Raw genomic sequence first — 13,858 nt, forward strand, 5'->3', positions numbered from 1 at the left:
TCATTTCGTGAACTGCCAGTAGGTGAATGTGGTATATACATATCACAGAAGCGACTTTTGTCAAACATGTCGTGAAAAAGGCGTTCCACCAGATTAGAAAATGTATGTAATCCGTTGTTTATGATCACGCACATAGTTTACTTTTTGTTAAAGTATAAATTAAAGTCACAATTGAAAGCTGAAGGCGAAGCAACGACGAAGATAAAGGTGTTTGCTGGAGTTGTAATGGAAGTCACGTACTTGAGACTGGGGCAGAGCTTAAGAGCGTCGTAAATTTTGCTTTATTTTGGTACGCTGCACGTAAGGGAACTCAAGCTAAATTTTAAAGTGTCTCTTCACATCGAGTTGATGTTTGTTTCAAACAATGCAGTGGAGGAGAAGGAGACGCTTGAAGTAAGCCTCCTTCGGTTTTGGAAATGCGAAATATAGAGTTGCCGTTTAAACTTTCGCAGAATATATTATTGATAACATAGGATGGATTGAATATCTTCAACGTTTTCGATACATCTAAATTGTCAGTTTTGAGTTTTGAATATTCAAAAAACAACTTTCCACGTATTTGTTTTCCATTCTAGTCCACTTTATAACAATGGGAGTTTTTTTTTTTTGTTTTTTTTTGAAAATCCCAAATATTTTTTTTATTTTAAATGTAAAAAAAAATCTATAATATATTTAAAATTTACAAATGTTTAAATTAACGTTTTTTAATACAGAAACCATTGATTAATTTGTAACTGATATGATCCAAATAATAATTAGATTTATCCAAAAATTCAAACTATTAAAATTTAACTATATAAATTAATGAAAAAAGAGAAAACTATAATATTTATTGAAATGACAACATGTATTTATTTTTATAATATACTATTTTAATAATTAAAAATTTCATGCCATTAAGCTCCCCAAAACCTTTTCGCATATTCTCTAATAAACTTGTAATATCAAAGCACGCCTTGCATGATTTTGGCTTACAATAGCTAACTTTTGGCTTGAATCTATCATTTTCATTGAATTTATCGTGTAATCCTTGGCGATTAACCTCTGGCTAGTCCTTTGGCGATTAACCTCTGGCAGGCTGTTAATAGCATACGAAAAAAGGAATGTGTGTTTTTCTCAACCTATTGAAGAAATATTTGACACAAAACTCCACTTGCAGTCACAAATTCCCATACCAAATTTGATATATTTAAATATACGAAATTATACCAATATATTATATATACCGAATTTTGACTGTCTAACTCAAAGCGTTTTCAGTTATCCTTGTCTCTGACAGACAGACGGACATTTTTCAAAAATGGGTTTATCGAACTCAAGGAGATCCAAAACGCGAAGATTCGTCAAAATCTCAAGTTCATTTTTTTTATTTTTATGATTGCTATACTAAACTAGAAACTACTGATTAATATACCAGAAAATAAAAATAATGTAAATTACATTTATTTTTTAATAATTTTAAAACATTTCAGTCAATTATCAATATATTTTAATAAACATTCCTTGGTACTCTGTTATAGGTGTAACAATAAACAATATGATTTTATTTTATCATATTCAAAGGTTTCTATAAAAGTGATAGAATGAATATGGCTTTTGATATACATGTTAAAACAGTATATTTCTTGCGTGAACTGCGGGCTCCAATAAAGAATTAAATCATGATTACTAAGAACACAAGGACGGGCATATTAACTACTGAAATCAGAGATAAAACTTTCTTGTACAATTCAAGATTTAAACAATGAAATAGTTAAATTAAATTTTAATTTATAATTGATTAATAAATCATTTAGAAATACATAGACCCTACAAAATTTCGAAAAACATATCAAATTCCATTGTATTAATAATTATTTTGGAAAAAACAAAATGCATTATTCTTTATTTTGATAACAATAATCAAATATTTAGTATTATTTCAACATTTTTTCAAAATAAAATGAGCTTTTATCGATTTGATTTGTCTATAAACTCGCGTTTTCTTAAATTACTCAATGCTATTTTGATTAGGATATATTTTTAACAATCTTTATCAGTTTTTTGATAATGTGAAGACTTCTGACTCATGATAATATATAATCCATATGCTCTAGTCCTACGAAAAATATCTTTCATGGAATGAGAGCTCGAGAGTTTGACTCGAAGAATTCTAGACTATGAACTTGAAATCAAACATCATCCTTGATTTGAATCACTTCTTAAAAATTATTATTCCAAACTGAAAAGCATTGTATATAAATTTCATTGACGCTTATTTATAATTTTAGACTATCTAGTTAGCTATTTAATTTTGAAATTCCAATTATATTTGTTTATCTGTCATATTTATTGAAGAAAAGTATACATTTGTATCATATTTTTTTTGATATAGTAAATAAATTTTTGAATATATGAATATATATATATATATATATATATATATATATATATATATATATATATATATATATATATATATATATATATATATATATATATATATATATATATATATATATATATATATATATATATATATATATAATTAAGGAAGGTTTAATATATAATAATTGAGGAAGTTTTTTTATTTCCCTTTGTTAGTAAAATAAAAAAAAAATACATATATGAAGTTTAAATACTTGCTTCATTTTCAAACCCAATATAAATCAATAAGAATGGCTGTTTGCTAACATATTTATATTTAACGAAATTGTAAGAATAAAGGGCTTATGAGCAGTACTTTAATTTTATTAAAGGATTCAGTTGTTTAACATCAAAACTCTTCGACGTTTAAAAAATAAAAATTAAATGATCTTATTTTCTTGTGTTTCTTGTAAAATGTAATTTACTCTCGCTTTAAAGCTTCCAGTGAACAATTTTATGGAGAAAGAAAATCATGAACATAACGGATTTCTTCAGAAGAACGATGTTTTTAATCTTAATGAGAAATAAACAATAATTTTCCAAGATAAAATTACCGAAACATGTAAAACAGCTATCCCATAAACAAAATTGCTTACTTTGTTTGATTTTGGTAATGTTTTTAATCTTTCATACTTAAAAAATCTTAATTGCATCGTATAAGTTTGTATTAAATTATGCTGCAATTAACCTTGCATATTATATTCATTTCCAGCGTATGTAGGAATATGGAGACTCAAAAATTATTTTTGAAATAATTAATCTTCAAAGAAATTTTTGTACAATACTGTTTTTAATTAATATTGAATATTTAAAATTTGTAAATCTGAAATATTCTTTTATATCTACATATCCTTCTAAAACATTAAGTATTAGCTCATAAAGGCATAGAAATCGTCTTTTATAAATAACAAATAATTTAAATTCATGTATAAAGTAAATACGAAATAATCGAATTTGTTAATGGGAATCAGCAATTGCTGATTGAAATCGCATTCTATATTTTGTTATTTTATGAAAATATATAGTATTAGAATTTTTTTTTAAAAATTATTCTATTTTTCTTATTTGAAATGTAGAACAAAAATCTTCTACAATTGATGAAAATTCTAGAATAAAAGCTGAAAGAGCACTTTCATCTTATTAGAAGATGTAAGTGAAGAAGAAATATGGCATAGTTAAAATAAAAATGTTGTTCATATAAAATTAAAATAAAAATGTTGTTCATATAAAATTAAAATAAAAATGTTGTTCATATAAAATTAAAATAAAATTGTTGTTCATATAAAATTAAAATAAAAATGTTGTTCATATAAAATTAAATTTTGTTACGTATCAACTGCATAAAACGAAATCACTATACATGCAAATAACTATTAAGAAAAAAGTACATTCATAAAAAAATCCAAAAGAATTTATAAAGCAGATTTGACAAAATAATTAATTACATTTTCTGTCTGTAAAGAATATTTCAAAAGAAAAAAAAAAAAAACTTCAACGAAAGCTTACAAATATAAATCAAAAGAAAATCGTTTTCAATAAATGTGTCAAACTGTTCCCATTTGTTTTCAGATTATATCTAAAAAAATAATTCAAGACATTAAATTTTTAAAGATGCAAGATTAAATGCAGATATTTAGTGGAGAAAATATGACAAAAAATATTCCTTTCAGAAATGATAAAAACGTTATATATATATATATATATATATATATATATATATATATATAACGTTTTTATCTTAATTTAGCCCATATTAACTTCATTTTAAGATTTTCTCCTACTTCTTGGTCCAATTCTCACTATGAATTTAATTCTTTTTAAATGCGCTCTATATATATATATATATATATAACGTTTTTATCTTAATTTAGCCCATATTAACTTCATTTTAAGATTTTCTCCTACTTCTTGGTCCAATTCTCACTATGAATTTAATTCTTTTTAAATGCGCTCTATAAAACTGCTGATTTCAGCCTTTTCTCATGCTTCGAGTGAATCGATAAATATCCTTAATGCTTACAGCATTCTCTTAAAGATACCAAAGATTCCCGCTTCTAAATCGACATATGTCAAAGAAATCCCTATTAAGATCTCGTAGTAAAATTATCGAACTGAAATATTTTGGTCTGATCTGCTCTTGTGTCGGGATGTAGACTGACGTATTTCTTATCTTTTATTCTTTGTTATTACGCCTGTGGTGAAATAAATAGAAGTTTAAAAATTTCAAAAGTTTCTTCTGTTCGTCCATCTATTAAAACTGACACATTCATGAAATTTGTATAATATTATACAATATGATGATGTATCACAAACAATGTAACAACAATATATAAAAACATAATCCCTTTACAGAAGAAATATTTTATTTTCGTCAAACAAAAATTATGGTAATAATTTATATTTCAAGAAATTTCTATCGATATCAAATTTATAATATTCCTGCTATCAAAAAGAAATTATATCTTTTCTTAATTCTCTTTCAATTTTATTTCTAAATGAAATACATGTGTCCCATTTTTCTTTAAAAAAATTACTTAAAATACATTTTTACTATGTAAACAAAATGAAATCCCATTTTCCATACCCCAGTTTTTCTATTCTTCTTGGCTTAGTCCCATGTCAGATTTATAACAGCTAAGAATAGAAAACTTTTACGAAAATCTACAACTGTAGAAGCTTTGGCCCACAATTTATAGATTTTCTGTACATTAATGGATTTTACTCATATTTTCTAGAATACTGCCTACATTAATTTATTTTATGCAAAAATTCGAATGATGGCGATTTTTAATTTCAAGCTAATTTAAATGGAGCACACATCTTTCTTAAAATAGTATTATCAAGCATAACAGAATATTGAAGTTATCGGGATTTTTTCTTCAAAGTTAAAATAACTAGGGGAAGCTTTTGTGAAATACTGATTTCATTCCCTTCTACATTCTGCTATCATGCACATTCTGCTATATTCTGCAGATAATTTAATAATTTCGAAATAATTCCTATATTTTATTCTGCATGAACACCTTAAATATTTGTTTTGCCCATATTTAATTACAAGTGCAGTCGTAAATGTAATCTTTTGTGAAACGTGAGCGAACTGAAGGAAGGAGTCTTGATGTTTTGCTGAAACAGCCGCACTAATCACAGATAATATTAATTATTTTATAGTGACAATTAAAAAGATCATTAGGAAGAAATAAACAACACTCAACGGCCGGTTGTATTCCAATTTTTAAAAATTAAATTTTATGTTCCAAAGACCTCAGTCTGTTGACTTGCTTTCAAATAAAAAAAAGTCAGATAGATAATTCTGGAAAAATTCCTCATGAATTGCTAAGCGTATCATAAACTGTTCAGTTTCATTTTGCTTTCTTTTTGTTTTGATATTTACATATTTCACTTGATAGCAAATCAGCCGCCATGAAGAATTTTTCATAGAAGGGTGAAGAATAAATAAAAACGTGTTAAAGAAAAAGAAATAAGCTTACCAAAGAAAATCTAAAAAAGAATGCAATAACACATTTACGAAAAATGTCGTTTGAATGTTGGATTTTAATTTTTTTTTTTTTTTTTTTTTTTTTTATGAAACAACATGCTGAAAAGTTCTGCCCTCGACATTCTATTATATCTAGACAATCTACATGGAAAGTCTGGGTCTGAAGAGTGGGGATTCGGCAGTCTCGAAGTCGAATTTAGGTAGTTCGAGTATGAGAAGGCAAAAAAAAAAAAAAATCAAAAAAACAGAATTTGAAAGAAAAAAAAAAGAATCTTTTATTGCATTTTTTTTGTACAATTTAGCATATAATATTTTATTCGTAGAAATTCACAAGAATAAAAAAGATAATAAGATGGAATTGAACACTTTTCATTAAAAAGAATGCATCCAGGTATAAATATCGCATTTTAAGAATAAAAAGCCATATATATAATTGATAAATGCATCACGCTTTAAGCCCTTAACCGGTTTATCTTTGTACTGCGCAGGCATTGATTTACCTCATTTTTAACTTTTAAACAGCAATCAAGCCATTCATAAATGTTATGATTCAATACAAAAATTAAATTGAATGCACAAATGTCTCAATTATTTGATGGATTTCTTTGTGAATTCAAAACGATAAAAATATTCTCAAAATAGAAAATATCATCTAATTAGGTAGTAGAAAAAACAATAAAAGTTTAATTCTCGTGTATCAATCTTTCAGATATTTTTTTCTATTTTAATAAATTTATTGCCGTTATAATGAGTTTTATGATAATTTTCTAAATTATTTTAACCAATTTTAGTCTAAAATGGAATACTCACTTCTGACTCACTTTTCAATGATTATTAACAAAAGATTACAAAGACTCATCCGTTTGCATCAAAACACACTTCTATATTTTAACATTTATTTTACTTTGCATTACAGTATCTTGGAGAAAGTTTGTGTGCCAAATCAATGAACTTGAAGGTAGATAAAATTGGAGAAAAGTGCCCCTTATCACTTCTTTCTCAGTAGTCTTCTCCTCAAGTAGACAACAGACTAACGTAAATTGTACGTCTGTCTGCTTGATAGATTGACACCCAGTTATTCCAACAGGGAAACAAATTCCGGTGTCTCATTATTTCTCTTGCCATCACTTAATCAAAGAACATCTCTCGAAGAGAAAACGAATGGCTTCTGGTTCAGATCTCCGCAGTTTCCAGAAGAAGATATTGCATTTTAGGCGAATTTTCTGCAATCAACTTCTTTTCCTCTTCTGTTGAGATACTATTTATTAGTATGCTCTTCGTTCGAAAATCCTGTTGTTGTAGGTTTTAAAATAACAATTGAAATACGTTTTAGCTTAAAATTATTTAATGCATCTGCATTATATGCTTCAATTTTTGTTTTGCGATATCATTTAAGCCCAGATCTCCTTATTTTCCAAAGCAAGATACTGCATTTTTGGATTTATTTGTTGCATACAGATTAATTTTTTTCCAACAGATTATTTATTTGTTTGAATTTGTTTATGTTCGTCTGAAGGTCATGTTTTTGAAACTCCAGAAATACCAATTTAAATATTATAGGGTTTAATGCTCCTTAATAAGACTGCATACATGTACTTCGGTTGCTGTTTTACATAGCCAATTTTCTCTTAACTATGCTTGTGTATTTGTTTGACTGGAATGAATTAAAATGCATCCAAAAATGTATTATTTAAAATACAGTTAAATACTTTTCAGAGATTTAGTTAAACTTTACTAATCCATTAGTTATGCAAAGCAATTTAGTTACTCGCATTCTTAACATAATGTTGTGATTGTAACATTTGCACCAATAATTGTGTGTGTGTGTGTGTGTGTGTGTGTGTGTGTGTGTGTGTGTGTGTGTGTGTGTGTGTGTGTGTGTGTGTGTGTGTGTGTGTGTGTGTGTGTGTGTGTGTGTGTGTGTGTGTGTGTGTGTGTGTGTGTGTGTGTGTGTGTGTTTTCAGTTTATAAGTAAAGGCGAATTACAAAAAAAAATCATGCAAAAATTTTCATACAGAATTTCAGACATACGAAAATTTCTTTTAATCAGTGTTCTTTTTAAATTTTTCAATGTATTAATTATTATTTTTATTAATGCGACTTATGCAACGAAACTTAAGCAACATAGAAGTAATCAAAGTAAGTAAAATATATATAAGTAAACAAAGAAGGAAAATAGTACTGAAAGATAAAGAAATTGACCTAAATGAAAATTTACCAAAAAAAACCCGAAAATGCTATAAACTCAAACAGGACTGACCAAATGTGAAAGATATTACATATGCACAGTAGTTATTGAAACACGTTCAATTCTTTGGCTGGGACAACACTTTTGGGATGAGATATCTTAATATACACTTCTGGGATCCTATCTTAAATTTCAAACGTTGTATGAATAAATCCATGTAAAACACATATTCTTATAATCTTATAAGGAACATAACTTTCATTATGAGCTAGAGCTTTTCAATGTTGCAATAAATTAATAGGAAGATTATTTCAAAAATATCTTTAAATTCAAAAGAATATGCAGAAGTGACTTAACATTTTTCTTTGCACAATATATATACAAAAGTTATGCCTGAAATGAAAATCTAATAACTCAGCTAATAATTATAGACAATTTTTTTAACTAAACGCCGAAAGAAAAATAAATATTATGATCTTTATAGAAACATTTAAGAAAATTTTGCTTATATATTGTAAGTAATAAAGGACCATTTTATACATTCTAAAAATTCATAATTTAGCAAGTGAAGAGAATCTCCTAAATGATTAATGGAGATTCACAAACAGAAACACTAGTCAAAAACACTAATGACTCTTAAAATCAAATATAGGCAAAGAAAAAAAATTCACCTTCTCAGTTATGCAATACGACTAAGAAATTATTTTTCCAACTCAGAGAATTTTATCTTAATTATGCTAGAGGAAGCTTTGAGTGTATGTTATCTACTTGTTTAATTTATTAAAAAAAACATTCGAATTTATATATATATATTTAAAATGATGCTATGAATATGAGTTAGAGGAAAGTTATAATTTTTTAATGATTATGTTGATTTGACAAAAATGTCTTATTTTCAAGTTTTTTTTTAATAAATATCCGAATAATTATTTAAGTTCCTTCTTAAGTTGGAAACATGATTATTCATTACTTAAAAATATGTTTTAAATATTATTTGCTGATTCGTTAATTAAAATAATTTGTACATATATATTAAAATAAATGGATTTTTTTTTTCTTTTTGATACCGCTAAATACTTCTTCAGTGACTCTCTTGATGTTTTATTTTAGTTATAATTGTAATTAAGAATTTATCTCACATATAATAAACAGTAATCTACAACAAGCGTTTCTTTCTTATCTATGTAAATAATTATTTATAACGATAAATATTTTTTTTAATTCTAGATTTATTTTTAAGATCAATAGAAAAGATGAGCAAATCGATTTTAAATGTTTCTCTTGAGGAAGCATTTAGTGCTTCAACTAGTTATATTTATTCAATATGAATGCGAAAAACTTTGAAAGTAAAAAAATGAATCTAATTCAATGGAGTATTATTACGCCAAGAATTATTTTTTAAAAATGCTTACATTGGGATTAATTTTTTAAAAGGGACAAAAAAATACTGATGAAATATTCTTGAATGCTTATTTATATTGTTTTTTGATTTTGGAATTGTTATTATGAAAGAGCTTTAAACATCATATATAATAATTATACATATAGAATATTATAATTAATATGGATGTTTAGGTATCTATTAAAAAAAGTTGCAGTCCTTTTAAAATAATAATCTTTGATTTGAAGTTTTCACTTATTTTTATTATTGGTGGAATAGTATATTTAGAATCGTCTGAAAATACATTAAATAAATAAAAATCATAGAAAATTTTGAAATTTTACATGTAAAGTGACGGAAACATAGTCACAGCTTTTATGCTATTGAAGTGGGAAAAGCACCGAAAAAAATAGCTACTTTTTGATGTTGTTTCCTACACTAGCAGGAAAGTTTTACATCAGACTGTGAAAGTTACAGTAAATATAGTTGAGCAGACGTGAGAAAAACTAAAATTTCGTCTGGCGTCCAAAATCGAAGAGCTCTTATCTTAAATTGAAGTAGAAATTCTAATCTTTTAAGAAGTAAGCAGCTTCTCTTAAGATATTCCTATTTTTATTTTCACAGCCAATTTTTATATCACCAAATGGCTGTTTATTTTTATTTCAATAGACAACTATAGATTTAAAATATTGATTAAATAAGATGAAGTTAAAATTACACAGTTGATTCAAAATTTATATCCCAATTTCTCTTGCAGGCTTGCTAAAGTATTTATTGTTTTTTAAAGCATGTGAGAAAATTTGATTTATAGAAAAATCATGTGATTAATTTTTTGAATTTATAAATATTATATAATTCTAAGTTTTCTCATTAATGGAATAAAAAAAATTATTATCAGCTCTAAATCCAAATGAGATGACGAAGAAGTACCATTTCTTTCACTAAGCATTTTCGGAATGAATAGAGTAATTTTCTACGGCCTCACGCATCTTTAGATTCCAGGAACAATTTTCTCGAAAATACGAAGCTACTTCCCTGAAATTAAGTCTCACATCACCGTGGAACTCGTTGCTGTAATTCAGCAAAAGGCGAAATGCATGTCGTCACTGTAGACGACACAATTAAGGATCTGGAATTGGCCACATGTGTGCCTTCAACGAATTTTCTTCCGCTGCATGCTTCATAGTTGCTTTGGGCAAAGAATTAGTTGCATCTCAATTAGGATTTTGTAGGAATGCTATGGTTCGTAGACTCAGCAAACGCAAGAGATTTCTAAGTTTAAAAAAATATAAGCATTTAACCAAAACAGTACCATAAGAGAGAGACATTTCAAACTACAATTTTCTTATTTCGCTAGCTACTAAAATTTGCTAGTCCGTTGCGCAATACAGTGTGATAAGTGTTCATTATCTTATATGCCACGTTTTTCAAAATTAAACATTCGTGCGATTTCATGAAATTGGAGCGAATGGGAGGAGGATGTATTTTTAAATAGCTCCGCTTTAAAAAAGTAAATTTTATTCATTCATCGAATATTGCAATTTATTTCATTTGTTAATATATGTTATCTTCAATTTTTACACATTAACTTAATTTTAAAAATACGTAGCATTTTTCCAAAAATGCATTAATTCTAAACAATTAATAATTAAACGACAAATGTTGTAATTGAAAAATAGCATTATGAGACTTAGTATGTTTTGTTTATTTTTAAAGCCATAAACAGGGTTCTCCATCAATTTCTTCTTATACATACGTAGTACGTCACGTTTCGAGCATCGGAATATGGTTTCAAAAACTAGTAAATATTTTGAGGTAATATAAATCCCATGTAGGTTCAAAGTTTGTTAGATATCTACTGACAAAAAATGCATAATCTGCTCTTTTGTCCTTTTAATTGAAATTTTAGATTTGAAGTTTTTACGCGAATAATATTTATTAAAATGAACATATTCAGCTTATGTTATTTTTAAGAATTATTTTTATAGACAGATGGATATAGTTAAAAATATTTTTTAGTATTGGGAAATCGAAAAATGTGAAGGCTGAACAATATATAGTAGAACATCATATAGTAAGTTCATCGTATAAGAGAAAGTAAAATGGTTCCAATTCCTTTGTTTTTATATGTTTATAAATTGACTTCGTAATAATAACTCCTCATTCGATATTCTTCACAAAAGAAATAAATTTCCAAATTGTGAGGAGATTAAATTTTTAATGATATAAAATCGGCAATATGGGGATAAAAATTATTTTTAAGTTCATTCAATGAAGATAATTTCATAAAAGCAGTTTCAATTAGAAAATTGTTTACAAAATTGTTTCCTCTGAAATAATTCTATGTATATTTATAGTCTTAGGAAATATTGTATAAGGTAGTAATTATTTCTCTAAATGCTATGGATTACAACTGAATTGCAAGAACCAAAGTTGTTCTTGTCGATATTAATGATTTTTGACCTCTATGAATAGGCTTTAATTGAAAAATTTCCCAATGACTGGTATATTTTGACTTTCTTTTTATTGAATACTTTAATCCGATTAAACTTCAATGTAATCTACAGAAATAAATGAAAAAATAAATTTGCTACGACTGAGGATTCTCATAGAACAACAAAGCAAATATTATTTATATGATCATTGAAATGCCAAATAAATAATTTAAAAAAAATTTAGAAAATTTAATTGATTTTTTTCTATCAATGAGGAATTATATTTTTCTTATGGCTCAAAAAGAACTATAATTTTTTTTTTAACTCCCATCATGAATGATTGAAAAGTGCTTGCTCTTACATTTCAGATTATATGTCACTACTCATGCCAAGCTTGATGGATATGTGCCATGACACTAGAATATTATTTTAATCCCTTTCCTTTAACTTCTCAAAGGAAAATGTTTAATTCGAAAGAAAAAATGCTTACGATCATGTCTGGCTTTTAAAAAAGGAAATACTTCTAAAGTTTTGACACTCTAAAATAATGTGAGCTTATTATTTTAGAGTTATAATAAGTTCATATTATTACTCTATGGTTTGATATATATGTGTTATGATACTGAAATATTTTTTGATAATCCTCTAATATAATATGAGATTATAAATAAGACAACTATCAATAAAAAAATAGAAAAAAATATATATCAACAGAAAATAAATAAGAATAAATAAAGTGTATAAAAATAAAGAAGACAAAACTATTTTTCTTCGAGTAATCTTAACTAATATTTGGTTGAAAATAACAAGCACCTACGGTTCAGAATTGGTGTCACTCTTAGATGTTAGAATGGAAGGCATATGTCGTTGGAGAATTCTGACAATGGAATATTCTTTTTTCTTCTATTTTCTCACTCGAATATATTTTATATGACAGAAGCAATGCGTACTGAGAAAAATCGTACGTTTATTTTCCTCTAAATTGAAAAGCTTCGAAAATTTAAAAAACTTTGAAGTATGGCTTTGTAATAGTTATCATTCCAAAAAACATCAACGAAAATACTCACAAAACTTTAATCACAAGATATTTGGATAAAAAAATCAATGAAAAACATGAATCAAATCAAAAATGATTATACTCTTAAGGTCAGTTTATATAGAATATTATTAAAAAATTAAAAACCGCCGCTAAAAGCATGAATTTATTATTTTTATTAATTTAGTATTTTTTCTTGCATTTAAATCGTAACTTATTAATGATTTAGATCTAATCGTTTCAAGACATATTTTAACATTTTTTTTTTTTCATCCAAGCAGTATTGACTGCAATATTTCTCTCCTGCCTACGTAGAAAAGAAAACACAAAGAAGACGCATACCATTCCAATGTTCCCTTCGAATAACTTCAAAACCTGAATCGCTTTATAAAGCCTTTCTCTTACATCAATAACGCATTAAATTTTCACGGTGGATTCGAAAAAGAAAAAAAAATTCTCTAGAACAACCAATAATTGGTAAACTTATGGAGCTGGAGTTTTCTCAACTAATTATCGACGAAAATCCTAAAAGTCCATACTGCCAACGAGCATTTCGTATTAATTTCACTTTCATATAGGGCCACTTTGAAGACCTCCCTCCTCCCTCCTGCACCACTTCCTCATAGGTCACGTGGTTTTTGGCAGATTAATTGTTTCCCTTCTCTTCCGCTCGGAAAAATGTCTCGAAACTGTAACCGAATCGATATAATGGGATAATACTTCATCGTAATCGATATCGGTCTTTGGAATCGCTATTAAGAATGTTGCTATGTTCTTTCAATATGTTTCGTACGCCAATGGTTTTTTTTTTTCATTTAAGATTAGTTCTCACAACTTATGAATTGATTGTGGATTCCACTGATGGACATAATGGAATTTTTTATGCATTTGAAAATGCGTAAAAAATTGTAATCCT

General features: G+C 26.7%; 1 protein-coding gene across 1 annotated transcript in view; it reads left to right on the forward strand.

The window, feature by feature from the left end:
• LOC129969477 (hemicentin-2-like) overlaps positions 1 to 13,858 on the forward strand; it is a 533,332-nt gene that overhangs the window by 37,735 nt on the left and 481,739 nt on the right. The gene's annotated exons all lie outside the window — the stretch shown is intronic.

Source organism: Argiope bruennichi, chromosome 5 (genome assembly GCF_947563725.1).
Source record: "Argiope bruennichi chromosome 5, qqArgBrue1.1, whole genome shotgun sequence".
NCBI classification, from domain to species: Eukaryota; Metazoa; Arthropoda; class Arachnida; order Araneae; family Araneidae; genus Argiope; species Argiope bruennichi.